A 14,751-nucleotide genomic window follows, 5' to 3' on the forward strand; every position below is an offset into this window, starting at 1 on the left:
GAGCCAACAGTTCTCGTCATTCAGGCATCTGGATTTGGAGATGCTGGTGCTGCAAAGCAGGCGAGTCATCAGGGAACCGGATGCAGAACCTTGGAGCCATCCAAAGGGTGCCCACTACCACCGGGTCCCATCTCTGGCCACATGGGGTTTCCACAAACCCCCATTTCCTCAACAGGGAGCACTGGCACATACAGTTTGTTTCAAAGCTCGAAGACTATGTATACAAAAGGAAAAGGTCCAGGAAACCAGTTTCACTGAGAACACCTGCACGCTGCCATCATTACCGCCACAAATGGGCGGGTGCGTGCGCAGCGTGCCCGAGCCCGGCCCGAACTTCCACACGCCTCGTTAGAACTGCTGCTCTACTCCACGGGTGAGCAGAGGGACGGACCGCTCTTGACCGCCACTGCTAAGCTGACATGATCCAACCCTGGACTACAGTGCCGTGATAAAATCATTTTTAAAGACACATCTCTGCACTATTTCTGTCAAAACAGCTTAGTCTTCCATTTCCTCAAGGCATTTTTTATGGAGTCGTTTTCACCTATTTCAAAGAAAGCAGTAACCATTAAAAGAGTTAATCCAGATGTCACCCCGTCCCACTTTCAGTGACACCCCTCTCCTTTCCAAGTAGGCCCTACATGATTTAGTGCTGGCCACTCAATAGTGTCAAGGAATCAAAACTGTGTTACTTTAAAAAGTATCTTTTTTTTAAGAGACAGAAAGAGAGTGCATGAGCAAGGGAGGGGCGAGGGAGACAGAGATTCTTAAGCAGGCTCCACACCAACACAGGGGATTGATCCCACAACCCTGGGATCACGACCTGAACCAAAATCGAGAGTTGGACACTTAACCAACTAAACCACGCAGGCATCCCAAAAAGTATTCTTAAAATAGAATTGTTAATGATGAAGCTGTGAATGTTTTCTTTCCTTTCAATTTTCCCTACTTTTCAAAGGTTCTCTCTACAGAAGCATTAAAATAGTTGAATTCCCTTTCTTCTACTCCTAACATAATTTGCCATAAATTATGGTTATGACCATTATGTTTTCGTTATGACTAATCTTGGGGAAACCTTAATTTTTGATCTAATATCCCACCATCATCACCACCAAAGGGGGTGGGGATAAGATACACTAAACTTTCAGATAACATTGCTCTCACCCAGTATTACAAAAATAATTCAATTATAAATGTAAGGTTGAGTCTGGATATTTCTAAAGGGGAGAAACTCTTCCTTGATGAGTTTAACTTGCTTGAGAACAGTACAGAGGAACAGATGAGCATTTAATAAGCCTGCTTTGATTATAATATTTCAAGCCTGAAGTATACATTACATTATTTTTTAGAAAGTGATACTTCTTAGAGGAACCTGGGTGGCTCAGTGGGTTAAGGGTCCAATTCTTAGCTCAGCTCAGGTCTTGATAGCAAGGTCATGAGTTCAAGTCCCGGGGGCCAGCCTCATGCTAGATGTGAAGCCTACTTAAACAAAAAGAAAGTAGTACTTCTTGGGGTTCTTTATATGCTGAAAAATAATCAGCTTGACAATAAACGACTGAACCTGACTCACACACAGGGTACATGGCTTTCTATTTGATATCTGGAGTGATACGATGTTAAGTGAGCCACTATGGCTGTGCTCTCCTTTCTGGGGTATTATCTATTATTTGTATTAGTCTCAGCCAACAAAGACACTCTGACTTCAAAATAAAATCAGTACACAGGAATTCACACACACATTATTTTTTTAAAGGAAAACTCATTCATTTTACATGATTTAGAGAGAAGTTTGAAAAAACATTTTTTTTTCCAGGCTGGAATATATTAGCAAGGCCTCCGGGCAAAAATGCAAGTTAGAAAATCAGGACTAAGAATGTAACTGTAAACAGTCAAATGGAGAAAGGAAAACTAGATGCCATTATGTGAGGACACCACACAATTTCTCAGGGGAGAAGTTTCGAAAGCTCCTAGGTATTACGACGGCACAGGTACATCAGCGTGCAGTGCGTGGCAGAGAAGTCCTAACTAAACAACAACAGGGTCGACTGAGATACTCCACAAATCCCTTACAACTAAAATACTCTCAGTCTATAATTATGGCACAAGATTGACATCTTTTTTTTTTTAACGTGTATTTTTGAGACAGAGGGAGACAGAGCGTGAGTGGGGGAGGGGCAGAGAGAGAGGGAGACACAGAATCAGAAGCAGCCTCCAGGCTCTGAGCTGTCAGCACAGAGCCTGATGCGGGGCTCGAACCCACGAACCGTGAGATCATGACCTGAGCCGAAGTCGGACGCTTAACCGACTAAGCCACCCAGGCGCCCTGAGAGTGAGCCTTGGAGCTTCTTAAGGTTTTGCCTTCTTCATCACTCTAGCTGGTGCCTGGTACCTAAGAGATACTCAAGAAATGCCTGCTGAATAGGAAGAATGTAAAAAGAAATTCTACTAAGAAAAGGACCATAACCCCTGGTGGATGTTATCTGCTGTTCCCCGGAAGCACTAAGGACACCCCTGCATCACAACACCTCCTCCTCTGGAGGAGTCTTGTAACTGCACCATCGTTCCACAAAGGAAAACAATTTTCTCAGACAAAATTCACTCTTCAGTTCATTTCATAGTTGATAATAGCTGGTACCGAGAGAAGTCTCAGCTCTGCCAATTTTTCACAGCTCATTAGGGTTTGCATTATCAACATGACCTTCATCCTCTGGTTCTTTGTAGGAATCTTTTAAAGCCAGGTATCAATTTTATAGCTCCCATGTTAATTAAAGCTGATTAGCACAACCCATAAGGCTACTGACCAAATGCCTCAAGTCACAACAGGCTGACAGCAAACAAGAGAGGAAGGGCCCCTCTGCACCCCCAGCCCCGAGGGAGTCCCACACAAGAAGCTCCGGGTCAGCTGCGCCCCAAACGGGAGACTTCACTGTCTGACACAGGACCTACACAAGGGTCCCAGCTTCAACCCCGATGTTGAATGTCAGTAAATTTTAGTTTCTTAGAACTGCTTAATAACAGCTCTACTATTTTCCTCCTGCTCCCCAACACATGCACCCCTTCTGGAAAACATAAACCTAGGCTCCTTCTGATAGCATTTCTGCTCTCTTTAAGTAAGCTCTACCCACTGACGTGGGGCTCAAACTCATGACTCGGAGATCCAGAGTCACACGTTCCACTGACCGAGCCAGCCAGGCGCCCCTCAAGTTCTTGTTTCAAAGACAGACTTGTACCTCACCCAGTTTATTTAACCTTTTACCCACAAGCGGTTCCTCAGTTTAGGACTTTTTAGCCAGATTCCTATTACTACTTCTTTCCATACCTAACTTTGCTGGAGAAAAGACTGGAATACATTGCCAGGAGCAGAAAGACCAACAGATTCAGAATCACAAAACCTGGGTTCAAAACCTGCCGTTACCAACCACGTAACCTGGGGTAGGGAAATGACCCTCTCTGAGACTCCATTTCTTTGTTTCTAAAAGGAGGAAAATTCTAATTTGTTCACCTTACTTGGTTATTATAAAGATTAATATCTATTGTAAATTATTAATAACAACCATGGAGATTAAAAGCAATTTTATGGGGCACCTGGGTGGCTCAGTAGGTTAAGCATCCAACTTCGACTCAGGTCATGATCTCAGAGCTCGTGAGTTCAAGCCCTATGTCAGGCTCTGTGCTGACTGCTCAGAGCCTGGAGCCTGCTTCGGATTCTGTGTCTCCGTCTCTCTGTTCCTCTCCTGTCTGTGCTCTGTCTCTCTCTCAAAAATAAATAAAGACTAAAAACAAAAAAAAATTTTTTAATTAAAACCACTTTTATTTGTATACTTATAAATACTAACATGTTAATTATATATTATGTCATCTTTATTATTATACAGATGAACACTAAAATTATTTATATAGGTATGTACATTATATAACAATAAAGGTAATTTTGTTTGTATTTTTAATTATAAGCAGTTAATAATTATTTCAAAGATGAAAAGTAACTTTTACTGTTTTATTCATGTTCCCTCTTACTTAAGCCCTTCTATGACGTACTACCTCTCAACAGCAACCAAGTTCAAAAGGCCTCTTTGTTAAAGCTTCAAATCATCCACTGCTGTAATATAATAAAGTACTATGTAATTACAGAAATAACACAAGTGGAAAACTACAAAATTTAAAGTATAAAACATAAACTCAGAAGTCGCCCACAACCCTACCACCCAGAGGTAAACTCTTAATATTGTGGCACAGGTTTTCAGAGATCGTGTAAAATGCTTTGTACCCTTTGCAGTTTCACATCATCCTGTGCACATTTCTCCATGTAGTTCAGGGCTCCTCCAAACTCAGATGCCGGACCATCATGTAACAGTCTTCTACGTGTTCAAGTCACAACTGAACCAGTTTACACTATCTGATGGATAGGGTACATCTAATTTTTACATTACAAAAATAAAAGTGATCAACATCCCTCAACATAAATTTTTATGAATAAAAAAGAAAAACGTTTTTGCCATCAAGCCCAAGAAGTGGTAAAGCAGGACATGAGCCTTTTGATGGCTTTTGGCACAACAGACTGCTTTTCACAAAGTCCACCCGGTAAAACCCCACTGACCTAAGGTAACAGGATGATAATTGATTTAGAAGCTGGAAAGGCTCAGTTAGCAGAGACCCCTCAACACACACACACAGCTTAGCCATCTAATTTGAAATGTACAGTCTTTTACCATTTTCCTGAAGTAGAGTGAATGTCTTTTCCGTGAATAACAGGCCTCCAGACTGACTATAGGCTAGTCATTCTTACGCAAATCACAAGCAAAAAGCATCATCCACAACTCCCAATCTCCCTTTTTTATTAGAATGGAATACACACTCGCAGGCCTTCAGGAAACAAGCTGAGAATCCTTACAGAAGTTTAACTACTCCCCCATTCCTTTAGAGTTGCCATGACCATACCTAACTTAATAGCATTCTTTTTGGAGGCCTGCCTTTGGAAGCCTTGAAAAGTATTTAGCATATTTTTGTAGAAAAACAATACATTTAGTCAAATTACATACAATTTCCTATTATGTGATTACACAATAACAAGTACGACTGACCAAAACGGGCTTTTGTTAAAAATGAAACCAATTCTTAAATTTTTTTTTTCAACGTTTTTTTATTTATTTTTGGGACAGAGAGAGACAGAGCATGAACGGGGGAGGGGCAGAGAGAGAGGGAGACACAGAATCGGAAACAGGCTCCAGGCTCCGAGCCATCAGCCCAGAGCCCGACGCGGGGCTCGAACTCACGGACCGCGAGATCGTGACCTGGCTGAAGTCGGACGCTTAACCGACTGCGCCACCCAGGCGCCCCAAAAATGAAACCAATTCTTGATCAACATTCAACTCAACCAGCAGACCTAGAAGGACTGAGAGCCCACAGTGTGGCTGCCTCAACGAGCCTGGCGGGAGGAGGAGAAAGGGAGACGGAAGGCACCCAAGAGAGCTCTCGTCTCTCAGCCCTTTGCAAATACGGAGTATTGTGTGTTAAGAGGCATTTTTTAAGCTTTCCATGTATATGTAGGGGCAGTATACACCTACACAGACACAGGTAGTCCCTGAGCTCAGGGAAAGAGCAGAGCACGTGTTAGCGTTGAACAGACTTGCTCAACGGAAGCCAAGAGCAGCCAACCGAGCTCCCTCTCCTACAACCAACCTCCAACCTCCAGGCTTGGTCCCCATCTCTTGCCCCTTTCTTTCTAAATTCAGTCATCAGCTGAATTCACCCTGTCTCAAAGCTTCAAATACCAAGTACACAGTGAAGACTCTCAAATCTGAAACTCCAGATGCATGTCAAAGAGCAGAATGCGGATGCCTCACCCCCCAGATCTGCTCCATTCACCAGACCAGAAGCTGCCACCACCATCCACTCAGGCCAAGTGGCTGCTGTCCTTGACTATTCCCGTTTGTTAACTCCGCATCCAACATGATAGTAATTCCTAGCACTTCTTCGTGTGTTTGTGAATATATTCCCTCTCTTTAAAATGTAAGGGGATGTCTAGAGGAGAAGGACCCCAACTTATTTCACAGATCTATCTCCAGCCCCCCAGAGTAGTCTCGGGTACACAGTCTTCGATAAACACTGTTGAGTGAAAAGAGCTCCTCAAAACTTTCACACTCCTCTACAAAGTTTTCCACGTATAGTTGGAAGACCAGAAGAAAATCTTCCAACCCCTTTTGAAACACACAGTATTCGCGCCTTGGGCATGACAACAGACTACTTACCCCAACACCCTCATTTTACAGATATGACCCTTAGGGTCCCAAAACCTTTACAAAATTTACCCAAGATCGTGAGAACACATAAATCTAATGACATACAAGCAGCTCCACCAAATGATCACCACAGGCAGACCTCCTCCTTGTGATTATGTACATTTCTTGCAAGTATTTGGAGAGCAGAATTGGCTAATATCAGAGATGCTTATTTTTTCATTTTGAGGTATGTAAGAGGCTTCTTGCAGTGTCCCCAGCTGCACAGCCACTTGAAAAGCCCACAGCTAGTCTGGAGACTGCTTAAGTGCCAGAGAATAATCCACAGCAGACAGAAACTAAAAGTCTCCTTGCCTGGATTAAAAATCCCAAAGTCACTGCAGGAAGCTGTTGTTGCTAACTGCTCCTCCTTCTTTTACAAACCCTTCCCTATTAGAATCCACTGTGACTTTCTAGTACAGATAGAGTGTAGCTGGGTGTCTATAATCTGGCACCTGGCGTTTGGCTTCATATTCAGCTGTCCAAAGGTTCTTTATAAATTGCAGTAATGGAAGTTTCCCCCCACCGCAGCTACAAAGCTCCCCAAGGTAAACTTCTCAAAGGTATGAAGTCATGTTACCACCTCACCGGCTTTATCATTTCCCTATCCTGATCTAAATACCCTGGTGTTTACAAAGCTTGTGGTATCACATCATGGGGCTCCCCTGACACAGTGTAAGGGGCCTGCCAGGCACCCCCAGCCGCTGCTACTAGCTCAGGGCCAGAGCCACGGAGGCAGTCAAGGTTGGCCAGCCACCCATCTGCCCCCCAGCTCCTACTCACCTAACCACATCAATCTCCTGGCTAGGGCTGAGCATGATGTGTGTGAACTCATCCACTGCATGATGAAGGGTTCTGTTTGTTGTTGTTGTTTGTTTTTTATTTCAGAGACAGAGAGAGAGCATGTGGGGAAGAGGGAGGGAGGGAGGGAGGGAGGGAGGGAGGGAGGGAGGGACGGAGGAAGGGAGGGACGGAGGAAGGGAGAGAGGGACAGAGGGAGGGAGGGAGGGAGGGAGGGAGGGAGGCAGGGAGGGAGGGAGAGGGAGGGAGAGAGAGAGAGAGAGAGAGAGAGAGAGAGAGAGAGAGAGAGAGAGAGAATCTTAAGCAGGCTCCACTCTCAGCAAGGAACCCAATGAGGGGCTCGATCCATGACCATGAAATCATGACCTGAGCTGAAATCAAGAGTCAGACACTCAACCAAATGAACCACCTGCCCTCTAAGGTCAAAATTCACCTTTTATACTTCTTCATTCCCCCTCTGCTTTTACTGTAAAAGATTCACACTTTTTCACTTACACATTGCTATATAATACTCAATTGTGTATATCTCCTTTTGGGTACCTATGTAAGTATGATGCAAGCTTTCAAAGTAGTAACCATGCTTTTTATTCCTTTTGTAAGCCCCAGGGAATCTAGATTAATATGTAGCATGAAAGCTATTCCACAAGTATCACTGACTGATCAAGACATCACTGACTTAGTTTATTTTTTTTTTTTTAATTTTTTTTTTTTTTTTTTTAACATTTATTTATTTTTGGGACAGAGAGAGACAGAGCATGAACGGGGGAGGGGCAGAGAGAGAGGGAGACACAGAACCGGAAACAGGCTCCAGGCTCCGAGCCATCAGCCCAGAGCCCGACGCGGGGCTCGAACTCACGGACCGCGAGATCGTGACCTGGCTGAAGTCGGACGCTTAACCGACTACGCCACCCAGGCGCCCCATCACTGACTTAGTTTAAAAGAACTGGGACTGATTGTAGGAGAAGCTCCTGTAACGCACACATCTACCTATTTCACGCTTTACAGTCTTGCTCATTTGTCCTTACTATGTGCCAGGCACTGTCCTAAGCACTTTATATTAATTTGTATCATTCTCCTAACAAGGTACATACTATTATCACTATGATTACTATTTTACAAAGGAGGAAATTGAAGCACAGAGAGATTAAGTAACTTGCCCAACATCACAGAGCTGGTAAGCGGTATAGGTAAGATCTGAATCCAGGCAGCCTGGTTCCGAAGTTAATGCACTAAACCTCTATGCATGACATAGTCTGCAAGAATAACACATTATACTTGAAAACATATGGGCCAGATTTTGCTTCTTCAGATTTTAAGTTGTGGCAGTAATCACATTTTTTTAATTTGACACAACGCAATCCGCAGTTACTTTTTTAAATCACAAAAAATACAATGATTTTAATATGCTCCTAAATAACACATTTAGATTTGGGCTTTGCATGCTGTTTATACTAGGAAGTGCATCTGCTCTTGGCATTAAACATGACCAAGCTATTTTATGATTACACAATAGAATGCCAGTGCCATCATCTGATCAAACAAATAGTGAATGATTAATGCCTCTTCGTAGAGAAGTTTCTTTTTAAACATATTAACATATAAATAGCTAAGCAAATATTACTTGATTCAGATAACCTAGTATGTACAAAGACAAGAAAGTTCTCTACCTATAAATGATAGTCAACACTCACTTCGACACAGCAACATCCAATGGTGGTTTGTAAATACCCACACACGGTGTTGACTCAAAGAATCACCTACCAACTGTCATTACTGCTGACATAACCTGGACACTGAGATGGCAATGAAATCTATGGTTGGTTTCACATGACAATTAAAAGTGTTGCAGCCAGAAAATTTTTCTGCAGAAATGTTCTAAAACCTCGTCTGTGAGTTGTAGGACAGAGTCAGTTTCACTTACTTCCTTAAAATTATGAACTACTTACATGTATCAGTAACTGATTTATAGATCAAAAGCACTTAGCAAAACTTCACTCAATCAAAATGAAGAGAACAAATATGAAGCAGAAAATCGTTCTCAAAATATACCGAAAGAACAAATAACTAAGTCCATTAAATCTGGTTCCTATGCACAGTATAGAAGAGTTTGTAAAAACTAACTGGTCAATGTGCTTGAGACTATAAACATCCATTTTAATCCATTTTAATCAGAAAGAGTAGCAAACATTTGGCAGAACAAATACTATTTAAAGAAAAAGGATTTGGGGCGCCTGGGTGGCGCAGTCGGTTAAGCGTCCGACTTCAGCCAGGTCACGATCTCGCGGTCCGGGAGTTCGAGCCCCGCATCAGGCTCTGGGCTGATGGCTCGGAGCCTGGAGCCTGTTTCCGATTCTGTGTCTCCCTCTCTCTCTGCCCCTCCCCCGTTCATGCTCTGCCTCTCTCTGTCCCAAAAATAAATAAAAAACGTTGAAAAAAATTAAAAAAAAAAAAAAAAGGATTTAATTTGGTTCATAATGCACAGAAATCTCCACTTAGGCAGAATTTTTAGATTAAAAAAACTAACATAACCTTGCTAAGAGGCTACAATTAGAACACAGCGACTTTTTTTACTGTTGCTTTCAGCATGGCTCCATTAAATGCCTGTTGTTTATCTATACAAATAAAGAGCAGCCTGAGAACTGTCCCACTTTCTTTGAGAGTTAACAACTGAAGCTAATGTTTCCTTAGTGAGAAGGCCACTCTGGAAGAGTGCTGTGAACCTGGCCCGTTTCCCTTCCAGCAGACACAAGCCCGATTTGCAGCAGGGGCAACACCAGCTTTGTGAGGGAATCTCAGTGTCCTTAAGTGATGCATGTGAACAGTCTTAGTGATGCTCATCTGCTCAGCTCAAAACAAAGGACAGTCTTTCTCCCCAATCAACAGCAAGCTTCCAATGTGTTTAATCATACATTCTAATGGAGGGCAGTCCAATGACAGGGTGAAGCTTCCTTAAGAGTAACATTAGCTTCCTCCTGTCCGGCTCACCTCTGCGTACCTCTCACATCCAATACAGGGAGCCCCTTGTCTTCCCCCAGAGGACTCCACACGTATCTCAGAATTGACTGAATCACCAGCACACTGTAGTGTTACTTATTTCAACCCAGACACATGAAAGGACTTGAGCGAAATCGCCACTCAGATTTACTAGAGAACTGGAGTGGGTTCCCCCACATGACCCCCAAGTGTGTACTGTGAAAGTCTCTCTTTACCTGTGCTTGAAAAAGAGACTGTTGTGAGAAATACGATGCGTGCAGCACAGCTAGCACCTAGTAAACACTCAAAACACAGACCCTCAACGAAACATCGGTCGCTGAAAATTCTCTTGAGCCTTAGATGCTGGAACTAGTGATGTTACTACAATGTCAGAGAGAGGCATTAAGTAGTAGGAATAAGCCATAACCCTGAGACATCTGAACGCTGATAGCAGTTTTGAGCCCCTTACCGTATCTAGTAAAAACAAGTAATTAGGCCAGGTTAAATAGCTGAGTCAATTTGATCATTTCACATCAATTTCTTATCACAAGAGGATTTAGTACCTTAACAGGCAAATCACACCAGGCAACTTCACAGGACATTTGTACATAAACACTACATCTCTCCCCGATAAAATATACGCAACATCAAGGTTGCAGTCTTGTTCCGCACTTAACACCTCTGGTTTCTTTATGGGGATAACCATGGTCACCAAAAGAACATTTGTTTGTTAGCAACAATGTGGGGTTTTTTTTGTGACAATGGAAATACATCTCAAAAAGGTTTAGAGCAAAATGGTATATACAGATACGACCTACCATATAGTTTCATCATGATCATCTATAAAAGGTTCTAAAATTATAAATCAAATTTACTATTACATGCAATGGCTAGAGTGCCAAATTCTCAGAGAGCCAAAATCCTCACTTATAAAATAGAGGTAATATCTCTCTTAAAGAATGAATATCACTAAGATGGCACGTGAATAAAATCATTTCAACGTGGAACAAAGACCTAAGCCTAAGCTAAAACCATGAAGCTTTCAGAAGAAAACACAGAATATTCTCAAGGTGAGGGGGCAGGCAAAGGCTTCCTACGACACAGGAATAACCACTTTTTAAAATTGATACATTAGATCTAGTCCTATATAAAACTTTTGATTATCCAATGACATTATTAAAAAAAAAACTGGGGAAAATCAGGGCAAAATATAAATCTAAAAAAAGAAGGAACAGTATGTGGGCTCTGCAAGGAACCCCTGCACTCAGTAAGAAGATGTTCGCTGTAGCTTGTTTATAATAGCCTGTGTGGGAGGAGACAGCTCCACAGAGGAAGAGAAGATGCTGGAAATTTCTCTCCTGCAAAGAAGAAAAGGCTAGCAGCTAGACTGCCCAGAAGACTACTTGAGGGAGAAGACAGGAAATAAAAACTAAACAGATACAGGACAGTCTGAACTCCTAAAAAATACCCTGGACACAGTGCCAGTCAACACACATTTAAAACTAATTTGGATTTAAAGTAGTGGTTTTGTTGTTCTTAGATTGGTTTCAAAGAGCTTCTATCCAATTTTAATGCTGGAAGCGATCATTCTTACTTAGGTTCATTCAATTCTCCAAATCAAGAAACATGTATTTGCATGGAAAATATATTTTACTTAAGAAACTAGATTCACATCATATCACATTTTAGACATTTTCTGTTCTGCCTAAAAATAAACTTTAACTCTTTTACGGCACTAGGCCATGAAAAGAAGGATGCAAAGTAATATGAAATAGCATGGAGTTGCCAATAATCATTAAAGTTTTTCAACCATAATCCCTGAGCTGTGATTTTATATAATCATACATTTGGTTCTGTCTAGACATGTTAGACTGGCAAAGCATACCACCCTACCCCACAAGCACTGGCAGACCAATATATAATAGTTATCCACTGTAGCATTACAGGATGTGAAATTGATAGTTTTAAAACGTAGATGTTAACTACTTATAACAATAAGAATTATGACACTTTCTGTTAAGTTTTTTTGTTTTTTTTTTTTTTTATGCTTCAAGTTTGTATTTCAATTCCAGTTACTTAACATACAGGATAACACTGGTTTCATCAGAAGAATTTAGTGATTCGTCACTTACATAGAACACTCAGTGCTCATCATATCAAATGCCCTCCTTAATGCCCATCCCCCTACCCGCCTCCCTCCAGCAACCCTGTTTGTTCTCTGGAGCTAAGAGTCTCTTTCTTAGGGTTTTACTGACAGTTTTTCTAACGCAGTCTAAACACATTATGCACGCTGGGTCAGTTACTGTGTCCCTGTACTTTCTCATTTGCTTGACCCTTCTCTCTGCTCTCTGCCCGGCAGTGTGCAAGGGCCGCTTCGCTACTACCCACGCACTGTGCTCTTGCACAGTTACACCACACACTGACTTGAGATGCTATTTCATACAAACTAGTGAAAGAATTATCTAAACTCCAAGGTTCTGTCTCAGAGGACTATTAGAACCTGTTTAAACTACCAGTTAAAAAAGGATACGACATGTGAAAACGAAATAGCCTACCTTTTTCCCTGTCAACTGCTAAAGGGGAAAACCGCACAATTTCTAAGTACCGTCAACACCATAGTAAATGAAAGTGTTTTGACCAAAGTAGCTAAGATGTCAAATCAACAAATACTGTTACATAAAGGATTAGGGACAACTGAAGTATATCATTTGAAGCTAAAACAAGGATGTATCCTATCACCATAAAATGTGAGGAGAGAAGCATAAATACACAGAAAAAAACAGGGAAGAACAATTTAACACAGTGGGTCAGGCACTGAAGCAAACAGATGTGGGTTCAATTCCCAGCTCAGCCACTGACGAGTGATGTAATCTTGTCAAAATCGGTTAGCCTTACAAGTAACATCAGGATGTTGCTCAACATCTCATAGGATGATGTGGAGGTTAAATAAGATCATGAAGGCAAAAGTCTGGCAAACTTCTGGGTACAAATTATTCAATAATGATTAACTATTATTATTGTACCTAAAATTTCCTCAGTAAGGATTTTGAATTACTAGAAGGCTATAAGAGAACAAAATCTCATCACATAAAAAATGCCAATTAAAGCCTTCTAGTTTAGGAAGTTTATCTTGTGGTCTCAACAGTGTTGTGGAAAGTCAATAGAATTTTAAATTTTAAATGAGTAATTGAGGCAGTGAGAATAAGCCCTTCTCCTCCTTTTCTTCCGATCCAAACAATTTAAGAGAAAGGATGAGGGGGAAAACAAAACAAAAACAACGATTTTAGAATCAGCCATTACAGGAATCACTCATGTGGTCAAACAATGGCACACCTACAATCATAGCTAAAGGTAAAACCATTTTCACGTAAAGTCACAAACCTGCACACTCAGCTCCTCTTGCTTGTAAACCAGCTTGTTGCAGTTACACTACAATGATTTTCTGGGGCAGGCTGCAACTAACTGAGCAAGTACCTGTGCGTGATAAAAATAGGAACTTAGTACAAAGCACAACATTCTATTTCATTTAATTCTTCATTCGTGCTCCACTCACAAAGGATGTGTGCCAGGCTCTGACAAATATTAACATGATAATAAGGGCAATCCTGCAGGGAAAAGAGCATCTATGAAAAGTGTAAAGAAGGCATGGACGGCCTAGGATGTCCCGTCTCATGCAGCACACGTTTCTGAACCTCCACAGTGAGAGGGCAGAGAAGGGCCGTAAGTGGGGGTGACACCGAGTAGGTGAGGCCAGAGCTAAAAGTAAAAGGGGCTTTGCCTAAGCTTCATCCTTAACATTACGGTTTTACAACACATACCATTTTTTGTTGATAGGGTAAAATTCTCAAATTTTATCTACAGTACTCATTTAATTAGCATATTTATTCACAGTCATAAAAAGATAAACTATGTAGTAGCTTTGCCCAGAACCAGAAACCAATTTCGAAGTATCCATATTCTGTCTCCCCATCAAAGGTAGTTCCAAGGCCACCTTCTCCAGAAAGCGTTTCTTGATAGACTTCAGCTGAAAGTTGTCATCCGCTATGAATTCCTGCGGCATTTTGCCCCAGGCTAAATACCTCATACCGGTTGCCCTTTCTACCTCGTATTAAGGTTACCTTCCTATATGTCTTAGATCTCCATAAGAACTCAGGTCCCTTGGGAGCTGGTTCATATATGATTTACCTAGGACAGAGAGTCCTGCAGGAGCTGCAGCGTTCAAAACAAATTAACAAATGCATGCTTTTGTTCCCTTAAGATTGAAGCTTGGCCATAAATTTCTCTAACTTCATCACCTCTACTGGTGGTATTAGCGTTTACTGAAAAATGTGTCTTTAATCAGGGTGATTACTTGAAAACCTCGGCACAGTATGAGAGAGAATGAGGCTAGAAGAACAATTTTCTCCATAACATACCCTACGTGGCCTTCATCTGAGATTCAAACACTAGCACTCCATTTTTATATGTTACTGGTACCCCCAGGACATCTAAAGAGTTGACAGAGTTGTTCAACTTAAACCAAAGGTCCTAAATACTACGATTTTCCATCATATAATCATAAAATCAGAGTTAGGAAATTGCCCCTCACATTTACTCATCATGTGGCCTTTTTCAAGGCCTCAACTTCATCATATATGAAACAGGTGTAACATTACATATTTCACACTACTGGTGAGGATTCAGCAAGAAAACATGACAATGC

The 14,751-nt window shown here is 41.6% G+C and overlaps 1 protein-coding gene across 24 annotated transcripts in view; it reads right to left on the reverse strand.

The window, feature by feature from the left end:
• SIPA1L1 (signal induced proliferation associated 1 like 1) overlaps positions 1 to 14,751 on the reverse strand; it is a 366,004-nt gene that overhangs the window by 240,188 nt on the left and 111,065 nt on the right. For 11 of the 24 annotated variants that reach the window (XM_086709373.1, XM_086709378.1, XM_086709375.1 and 8 more), the window contains one exon: positions 13,431 to 13,523. The exons of the other annotated variants lie outside the window; for them this stretch is intronic. The gene's annotated coding sequence lies outside the window, so the exon portion shown is untranslated. The remainder of the gene's footprint in view (positions 1 to 13,430; positions 13,524 to 14,751) is intronic. 24 annotated transcript variants of the gene reach the window in all.

This window comes from Puma concolor, chromosome B3, assembly GCF_028749965.1.
Source record: "Puma concolor isolate L17-30 chromosome B3, mPumCon1.1.hap2, whole genome shotgun sequence".
Taxonomy (NCBI): Eukaryota; Metazoa; Chordata; class Mammalia; order Carnivora; family Felidae; genus Puma; species Puma concolor.